Source organism: Meriones unguiculatus, chromosome X, assembly GCF_030254825.1.
Source record: "Meriones unguiculatus strain TT.TT164.6M chromosome X, Bangor_MerUng_6.1, whole genome shotgun sequence".
Taxonomy (NCBI): Eukaryota; Metazoa; Chordata; class Mammalia; order Rodentia; family Muridae; genus Meriones; species Meriones unguiculatus.
In genome coordinates, this window is record NC_083369.1 from 19043657 (window position 1) to 19054364 (window position 10708).

Here is a 10708-nt window from a genome sequence, read left to right on the forward strand (position 1 = left end):
TCCTGGTGCTCCCCCTCCCAGTAAATCTCTTGTGTGAGGTTTGTTGTGCAGTGTGATTTTGTGGTATTGCTTGGTTCTGACTACCAGGACCCCTTTCCCACCTGAGCCGTAACCCACTTAGAGAGACACTGAAGTCAGGAACAAAACATAATAGGAATTCCTAGCCGAATATGAGTGGTGCTCCAAGGTGGCTAGAGACGAATGCACATCAGAATTAGTTTTGTGAGACAGAAAAGAAAGTTGTTGGAAACATTAGACGAACTCTGAGAACAGTGAGATTTACAAACCTTCCGAATTCTAGACGATAAAATTTGAACTCTCATATGATCTATGAATTTCTGACTTAGTGGAACACACATCACCGTGCATAACTAGGGTATGCGGCCTTGTAACAATTACTATGAAAGGCAAGTTCTGCTCTAACACTGCCCTGAGGCCCCAAACTTGGCCAGCAGCGTCCACCGTAGGAAGAATGGCTGGCATTAAAATGTGCTCTCTTCATGACATGACACATACTTTTTGGTACAGAGTAAACAAATAGACATCTATCTGTTTCTCTGTTGGTATTTCCCATTGTGATCTTGGCAAATGGGGAAAGTAAGACCTTAGGGAACTTGCTTATTGGAACCTTCCTTTGTGAATGCCTCCTTCCTTGGGTATAACATGGAGATAGCGTAAGTCATTTGCTTTACAGAACACCTCTGAGGATTGAATAAGACTCAAGCACAAAGAGGTCTTTTTTTTATAGGGTGTGGAGTGGACATGTGGCAAGTTATGCCTAATTACGTGGCCAAGTAATGTGTTGGAAGCTGTATAGAAGAAGCAATCTCTTTAAAGAAACACACACAAGAGAAAAGGATAATGGATTATTGTAGAAGACCAAAGCTGTTGCAGGAATGCTGAGGTAAGTATGAGATTATAGAGTAAATTCTGTTAAAAATGGTCTGGCAGTGTGCTGCCACTGAAGGCTATGATGGTGTCCATGGCTCAAGCTTCGGCAGGGGGCTGTATTAACATCCATGGTCTGTACTGCCACCAGAGATCAAGCAGAGGTTCTTAGTATGTGCTGCTGATGATACAGACCATATGCATGTTTATGGATCGTGCTTTGGGCCAGAAATTATGGAGAAGCCCATGACCAATGCCCCCCACTCCCCTCACTCCTGCTGACTGTAAAGGGGAAGGAAACCACCTTTGCAGTGCTATTGATGACTACAGGTGCACGGTTAAGAAAACATAACATAGAAAGCTTCTGTGACAACCCCAACCCACGCCCAAAAGTAACAGCCTAGACAGGAAACCATCAAAGAAAATTCTTCAAAATTGCAATAAAGATGCTGGAGTATAGCTTTCTACAATTGATGACTTCTAGTCTGGATGCAGGTAAGGAGGGGCTCACTTCTCTTGAAGGGGATGTCCACCGGCATTTTGACCGTGCTCCAGTGAGTATATGGGCAACACAAATTAAACTTTCTCCCTTTTCTTTCTTTCTTCTTTTTTTTGGGGGGTGGGGAGCAGGGTGGACATAGGGGTGGGAGCCAGGCATGGGGGGACTGGGAAGTGAGTGTGATTGAGGTGTATGGTGTGAAATTTCAAAATCAATAAAAATATGTTGGAAAAAGTTCTGGCAGGAATACAGTATCTTGAGGGACCTTTGAACAGGTGCATCATTGAAAGCACACATCCTGACTTCTTACCAAGAGGGAGAAAAAGAAAGCCAATGTTCTGTTTATTCATTGGCTGTAAGTATTTGCTATATAGTCAACTCATTTATTTGAAGACATCACTTGAAAATGTCACTGTGGCTAAGCCTAATATCTCAACCCTGTATCCCAGCTACAAGGAAGGTTGGGGTAAGAAAATTACAAGTTTTCTGTCTATTCTATCTCCCCTTTCAAGTGAGATTTATGTATCCTCCTTATTACTTACCTTCTTTGGCTCTCTGTCTCATACTATGCTTATCCTATACTGTATGGCTAAAATCCACTTAGAAGTGAGTATATACCATGTGTGTCTTTCTGGGTCAGGGTTACCTCACTCAGGATGATCTTTTTTAGTTCTATCCATTTGCCTGAAAACTTCATGATTTCTTTGTTTTTCAATAGCTGAATAGTATTTCGTTGTGTAAATGTGCCACAGTTGTTTTTTTTTTTTATTTGTTGTTTGTTTGTTTTTTTGTTTTTTTTTTTTTAATCCATTTTTTGGTTGAAGGACTTCTAGGTTGTTTCCAGATTTTGGCTATTACAAATAAAGCTGCAGTGAACATAGTTGAGCAAGTGTCCTTGTATTGTATGGCAGAGCATATTTTGGGAATATACCCAGGAGATGTAAAGCTAGGTCTTGAGGTAAAGTTATTTTCAGTTTTCTGGAAAAGTGCCAGATTGCTTTCCAAAGTGGTTGTGCAAGTTTGCACTCCTGCCAGCAATGGAGGAGTATTCTGCTTTCTCCACACCCTCACCAGCATGTGCTGTCACTTGAGATTTTGATCTTAGCCATTCTGACTGGTGTGAGATGGAAGCTGAGAGTTGTTTTGATTTGTATTTCCCTGATGACTAAGGAAGTTGAACATTTCTTTTCTTTTCTTTTTTAATATTTAAAATAATTTATTGTTTTGGTATTGAGATTTTCTTTATTTTTTCTTTTTTAAAAAGATTTTTAAATGTAAATTAAAAAAAATTTACAAATTTTTCATTTTATATTTCAATTGTAGCCCCCTCCCTCATCTCCTCCAGGTCCCACCCTCTTTCCCTTTCCCTGCCCCCCTTCCTTTCCTCTAGTCCACTGAAAGTGGACTGCCATCCCCTGCCATCTGACCCTAGGTTATCAAGTCTCATCAGGACGGCCCAGATCTCTTCCTCTGTGGCCTGGCAAGGCCGAACTGCCAGATTTTGGGTTATTTTGTTTATCGGTGTTTGATTTCTTGAGCTCATTATTTATTTGTATATTAGCCCTTTTTTGGATGTAAGATTGGTGAAGATCTTTGCCCAATCTGTAGACTGTTTTTTCATTCTATTGACAGTATCCTTTGTCATACAGAAGCCACTTATTAATTGTTGATCTTAGAGCCTGTGCTGTTGGTATTCTGTTCAGAAAGTTGTCTCCTGTGACAGTGAGTGTGAGGCTCTTCCTCACTTTCTCTTCTAATAGATTTAGTTTATCTGGTATTATATTGAGGTCTTTGATCCACTTGGATTAGAGTTTTGTTCAGGGAGATAATTTGGATCTATTTCCTTTTTTTTTTTTAACATGTAAACATACAATTAGACCAACACCATTTGTTGAAGATGCTGTCTTTTTTTTTTATCACTTTCCCCTTGCTGCACTGCCTTGGCAGACCACAGGGGAAGAGGACACATTTAGCCCCAGTTGCAACTTGATGAGCTGGGGTGGATGGGAAACGTTTCTGAGGAAGAGGGAAGGTGGAGGGAAGGGAGAAAGAGTATGACTAGGAGGGGAGGAAAGAAGAGGCTACAAGGATGTAAAGTGAATAAAATTAATAAATGAGAAAAAAGAAATTATCTTTTGATACACATGCCCTGCCATGTTTGTGAGGTGGAATTGCTCCTTTGGAGAACAATCCTTAATTTTTTTTTTTAATGTTGTACATTAACAAGTTCAATGGGTCAATCTGAGAAGCATGACCAGTTGTGTTCAATCATAGGAAATAAAGAAGACTGACACATGAAAAAAAAATCACAAGTTCATGGCCTAATGGGCTACAGAGTGAGTTCAAAGCCTACCTAGGTAACTTTAGATTCCCGTTTGAAAATAAAAAGTAAAAACAGGGCTAGGATTTAACTCAGTGATACAATGCTTGTGTAACATGTGTGAGACCTAGGTTTAATCCCACTATCGGAATCAATCAATCAATCAATTTATCAAACAAATAAACAATAAAATAAAATAAGGTGCTAATGCTAAATCCAGAAATTCTGGCTTCATAAGTGTATATTATGGCTTTGGAAACAATGGAAAAAAAAACTACCTTTTGTAACTTCTTATAAATACTGTAAAATGACATGGTAAGATATAAGGTTCTAAAGACTAAATGCAATTTCATGTAGCTTTATAAAATTATTACGTTAATATACTTGACTACTTTTTTCTCTGATACTCCCATCATTTACAAGTTATTTTGTAAATAATTCTAAACACTAAATGGAAAACTATTTCAGTGTATATTCGTAAAATATGTTGACACTTAAAAATAAATGTAACATTATCAGAGGTAAAAATATTAAATTTGTAATTTAATATTTTATATTAAATAGGTTGGGTGCTCAAAGTGATTGTATTTATTATTATAGATGCTTAAATTGTCTCATCTTAGGCTTCACCTTATACATTTTTTAAGCCTTCTATCCATGGATTTTCTTTTCAGGGGTAGTATCTGTACCTTTATGTACACTACAGGGTGGGCTGGGAAGAGATTGCCTGGTCCCAGGGACACCACTATCAACACTCCACAAAACCCAGGTAAATAAGGGGCAACTGCAAGTCCAGAAAATAAGGACAAAGTCACACAGAGAGATCACTGTTATCAAAGTGCTCCTGATCATACGCTTCGGCCACCACCTTGTGATCAGCAAACCAGCACACATTGAGGGCTTGGGTGGACCTGTTAGTTTCTGAAGATATTGAAAATTCCACAGAAATGTTGATGTGATTTCTGGATCCTCATCCTCGACCTGCTTTTCTTGGTAAATAATGACCCAGTTCACAGCACCAAATTTGCCACACTCCTCTGTCACCTCTCCCTCCACGTCATCGTCGATGTCCTTGGGGTCTACCATGTTGCTTACAACCATCCTGTTTTCTGAGTAGCTTCTGTGGCAAGCACTGCTGCCAGAAATGCTCATGTGCTCCTGCTCAGTCAACATCTCTGGCAGCTCTGACTCAGGAAACACCTCCTTTTACTTGGGCTCCAACAGACCTAGCATTGGTGGGCTGGCTAGGATGGGATTCACCACTCCCACAAAGGAATAGTGACTGGGGTCACACCTGTGATGACTCCAGGGGCCTGGGCAGCCATGACAGCCTGGGGTAGAGCCCCTAAAGGCTGGGCCAATGTCAGTGCAGGAGACACTAGGCCTGGTGGCTAAAATACCCAGAACAACTGCTCCAGTCATGCTTCCTGAGCTGTAATCTTAGCTGTGGCTGAAGCTGTGACCACAGCAGCAGCAGGCAGGAGAACTCCAGGCGTGGCAGGTGTTAGCAGGGGCATGGGGGATGTGATGGCCTTACCCATCCTCAAGTACTGATCACCCAGATCAAAGAGGTTCATGGAGGGCACAACATCCTGAGACAACTGGGCCTTCTCATATTCAATAAAACCATATACCCCTTGCCAGTTGTGGGGTCCCCAGCCAGCGTACAAGACTTGATCGTGCTAAAGGCTTCAAACAAACTCTTAATGTCATCAGACAGGTCTCGATGTACAGAGGCTACTGCATGGAAAATGAGACACTGCACCACTACATGCAAATCCAGTATCCATGAACTCTTGACCTCAGCAAGTCAAACACATTCACCCTTGAAATCCCTCCCTCTGCCCAAGGTTTATAATTCCCTGGTTTCAAGTAAACATGCTGGCTGGTTGCCTGCTACATGATATCATCTGCCTTCTACCATGGCTGCCTGAGACTTGTCATGTATCCCCCATTGAGCCACATCTCACAGGACCTGCCCTCCCTCCAGCCTGCTGGGCCTGGGTCTCGCCAGTCCTGTGTCTTGACTGCAAGCCCACCAGGCACACTTTTTCTATGCTTAGCACAGCAGCTTAACCAAAAACTCTAACACTTTAGTATTGCCATAGGCTTTGGAACATCCGAGTTTCCATTGCTACTGTTAATCCCGGAAAAGAGCTAAATTGTAACACTCTGGGAAAAGCTTTCCACACCCTGACCTCACCCTGAAGAGCTCCAGCTGTTCCTGAAATCTGGGACCTTTGATTCCATTCTCTTTCCAGAAGCTGAAATCTAGGCCCTAGCTGAACAGAGAACGACAGACAAGTAGTTCATATATTTAACACAATAATTTGGAAAACAATGTGAAAGAATTAGAGAAGTGTAGACACAAACGGGAGGGAAACCTTGAAATTCAAATTCCTGGCAGAGCTAGTCCTGAGAATAGAAAAACAGATATAAAAGCTAATAAGTAGGAAAAAAATAGAAACCCTTCTATAGAATTTAAGCGAATGACAAACAGACACATAAAATGTTTAGTGTAGGGCTTGAAAATGGCTCACAGTTAAGGAAACTTGTTGCCCTTGCAGAAAAGCCAGATTCTGTTCCAGGTACTCATTTGCCAGCTTACAGCTGTCCATACCTCTAGTTTTAACAGATCCAGTACTTTCTCCCGGCCTCTGTAGGCATCACATACACAGAATACACACAGGCAGCACACACATAACGATAAAATGAAAATTAATCTTAAAAAATAGGTTGTTCAACATCACTAGTTGAGGTTGCTATAAGGTTACTGTAAGTTAAGGTTACTGCAAATTAAAATGTATTAGGATGAGGGGAATGGCTCCTAGACAGCATGGAGAGTTGGCACACAAGTTGAATATCTAGATCTCCACACAAATGCAGAAAGAAACACAATAGAAAAGTTTCCTATGTATTTGCCAATTTAACCGTCTACTACTACATAGCCCTAAAATCCCTGTCAGAGATACATTTACCTTATTGTCAAATTCGTAAAACTTCACAGTAGTATAGCTGAGCTTGGTGGCACACATCTGTAATCCTGGCACTGTACAGTGGGAGGCAAGGATGAGGAGAGTTTGAGGTAGATCTTTTCCCCCCAAAATTCACAGGACTATGCAAATGTCCATTTTTATTGTAAATATTATATCTAGACTTTTAATCTAAAATATACGGAGATTCCAGGTAGTGAGTGCAATAATTTAACTGTATGTATAAAAATATCTCCGTGTGTCCTCCAAAATACTATCTATACAGATCAACACCAAGAGGTTATAAAACAAAACACAACCAATGTTCCCAGTGTAACTTTCAACAGAAAATGCAGACTACTATCAACTTCTGATTGCTGTCTTTCAAACCTCTGCTATGAGGTGGGAAAGTTAAGGTGAAATAATGCTAATAAAGCATGAGGAAAAGCCCAAACTGTAAATATAAAAGTACTTTTAAAAGGGCTACCTTGTTTCCCTTTCTTCCTTTGGGATATCCAGGCTCATTGTTCACCTAGCTGGGCTGGAGGGAGGGAAGCTTAGTTAGAGGGGGTGGGTGTGATGCAGAAAACATCTGATCGAAACCTATACAGAGACTCACAGAGAAACATTAAGCGAAGCTCAGGGAGTCTTGGAGAAAAGTTAGGGGAGGGTAGAGGGACTGGAGGGTAAAAGAACTCCACAAGGAGACCAACAGAATCAACTAACCAAGGACCGTGGGGGCTCACAGAGACTGAACCACCAACAAAAGAACATGCATGGGCTGGGCCTATGCCCCCTACATAGATGTAACGGATGGGCATCTTGATCTTCATGAGGGTTCCATAGGAATTAGAGCAGGGGCTGTCTTGGACATGCTCTGTTGCCTGCTTTTGGTTTACTTTCCTCTGGCTAGACTGCCTTGTCTGCCCTCAGTGTAAGTAGATGCACTCAGTGTTGCTATGACTTGATGTGTTGGGGGATATTGGAAGGGGGGGCTCCCCTTTTCTGAGGAGGAGGGAATGGAGGACAGGAGGAAAAGCGTGGGTGGGTGGGACCAGGAGAAGAGGAGAGGGGCTTTGATTGGGATGAAAAGTGAATAAATAAATTAATTTTAAAAATGTCTTGCTTGTCAGTGAGTGTCGCGACCACCTCGACCAGCAAGGAAGGCATGGCACACGAACTCTTCTCTAAGTAGTTTATTCAGGAAGTTCAAGCAATCTTCTCCCAGGAGAGCCCTCCCCAGTAATAAGTACCCTGGAGCCAACCAATCCCAGGAAGCCACATGGGAAGTGCGGATAGGTAGACGGCAGATCATCAGACACCACAGCCAATAAGGAGTTGTTTATCACGAGAGCACTCGCCGTTGGGATGGAGGAAGGCGGAAACCGGCACCCTCTTTAGGGCGCGGCACACGCAGCTCTCCACAAGTGAGTGCTCAACAAACAACCTTCACTGAAACAGCTAGTTTAATTGGGGGACAAGGGGTGTTTATGCCCCTGGGAAGGTGGCCAGGGTCTCTGGGGCAAGGTTTTTATGGCTGTGTACAGTTGGCCAGGGCAAGGCTGTTAGAAGATGCTTCATCTGCATAACCAGGGGCTGTAGGGTGGTGCTCGGGGGACCCTATAAGGTCAAACAAGGAGTGAAGACTGGTAACTGTCAAGGTAATGAATTCTTACTAGGGTTGATGGTTGGATGGCTGACTTCATGGTACCAGGTTGGGAGAGGGTAGGGAGCCAACTCCTGCTGTCCTCATCTGAGTTATCCAGTGGTGAAGCTCTCCTGAACCTCCTCCCCTTCCTCCCCACTGTAACCCTGGGCCATTAGGGTTCTACAAAAATTACTAGGTATATCTGACTGGCAACTATAGAAAACACCTGGTATCCAAAGTGTTGACCACAAAAAGCACTGTTTCTGGGGAAGAAAGAGGTACAAAAGAACAATGAAGTATAATTTGAAGATTTGGTGGTGGCAGGAAGAAAGCAGAAGGGGAAATATAGGTTCTTGTAAGAAAAAGCAGCAAAACTAAAAGCAAATAACCTAAAACTTTACACAAGCTTGCAATCGTAGGGGATGAGGCAAGAGAATCATGAGTGTAAGGTCAGCCTGGATTATATAGTAAGACCTTGTCTTAGTTTTAAAAAAGAAAGAAAAGAAAACTCAAACCTTCCCTATAGTGCCCAAAAGGGAAAGGAGGCAGTGAAGAGGTTGTACTCCCATCTCACTGTCAAAATCTAGTGCAATTGAACTAGGACTTGTGCAGACCACACAAATCTCTAATCCTGGCTTCAGAACCAACAGAAGAAAACAATCTACATCTATCTAAAACGTCTTTAAAAACAATGGAAAATGAGGAAACATTTCATGCCAAAGCACGGACAGGTAAGGAAGGATGGGAAGACCTTAGATGGTGGCAGAACCATGTTAGATGACATGCACGTGGAAATATGCCTACCATTATCTGTTCTCCTTTTGGTGACTTGGTAAACCCCGTCAAGCAATGCAGTAACTTACCTGAAAGTACACCGATGCACAAAGAAAGATTCCATCAAGTGGTGCTTTTTTCTACTATGTTCTCCAACTTTCCCTTCTCATCCTGCCTCAAATTGAAACTTTCAAAAATTCAAAATGTAAGTTATATTATTTTTTTTCAGTCATTCATGAATGATTTCATTATAGTGGAATGTAATGAAAGTGTTGAGAAAAGTGACTGATCAGTGGCTTGTCTCTTAAAAGATAAGGTGGGTAAATATGGCTAGTTATTTATAAAAAGAAATAAAAATAAATGTGTGTGCTTCATATAGCATTTGTATTTGGAGGGTTAGAAAAAAAATAAGGCTTCTGTGTTTGTAAGTTCCTTCTGTCATCTTCTGTCAGTTTGAGACTTAAATATTAATAGTTAATCCTATTGGATCTTTCTGTATGTGTTTGTAGAATGTAATTTGTTTTTCAAACAAGGCTTAGGAGACTACAAAAGAGAAATTAGTATTCCACCTTCACCTCTCACATATCTATTGAAAGTATCTGCAGTTTGGGAGCTAATGAATAAGATTATAGTATTTTTCACCTTTTGCAAGACAATATAATGCTTCTTTTTATATTTTTTAAATGTTTATGTTCATTAGTGTTGTGCCTGCATGTATGTCTGTGAGTGGGTGTCAGAAGCCCTAGACCTGGAGTTACAGACAGTTGTGAGCTGCCCTGTGAGTGCTGGGAATTGAACTCGGGTCCTTTGGAAGAGCAGCTAGTGTTTTTAACTGTCCAACCATCTCTCTAGCCCCAAGATTATAGCTTTTAAAAATGTTGATGCTCTAATGTAAAGACACAACTATAAAAGTATAACCCAGATATTATCAGTCTAAAAGAGCAAGACTTGCCAAAGGATATTATTCTCCACTCAGAAACGATCTATAATTGACTTGAAATACACAATTTATGTTTTGTTAACACATTCTTTATGTTTATATTTCAGACTTATCATTTCTTAGGAAATTATCTTAACAAAGTCAAGGTTCATTTAAGTGTTGTCATTTAAGCAGTCCAATGAAGGAAGTCAAGACAGGAACTCAGACAGGGTTGGAATCTGGAGGCAGGAGCTGATGCAGGGACCATGGTGCTGCTTACTGGCTTTCTCTCCATGGCTTGCTCAGCTTGCTTTCTTATAGAAACCATGACGACCAGCCCAGGGCTATTGATCACTAGTTAAGAAAAATTGTTGGTTTCTGTTGTAGTCTTTTAAATGACCACTACATAAAACCAAGTTTTTTTATTTGTTTGTTTGTTTGTTTGAGACAGGGTTTCTCTGTATAGCCCTGGCTGTCCTGGAGCTTGCTCTGTAGAACAGGCTGGCCTTGAGCTCACAGAGCTCTTCCTGAGTACAAGAATTAAATGCATGTGCCACCACCACCTGGCTCATAAGCAGTATTTTAAAGGTGTTCTCTTATATATCTGTGACTAGAGCTAAGTAGAGCTTTGTACCTGAACTGTATACATTACGTAAACGTTCACAGAGCTAAAGGCATGTGAGTTTTC

General features: G+C 41.2%; 1 pseudogene; it reads right to left on the minus strand.

Annotated features, from left to right (window-relative positions):
- Positions 1-4518: 4518 nt before the first annotated feature.
- On the minus strand, positions 4519-6742 carry LOC110541337 (poly(U)-binding-splicing factor PUF60-like; annotated as a pseudogene).
- Positions 6743-10708: the final 3966 nt, after the last annotated feature.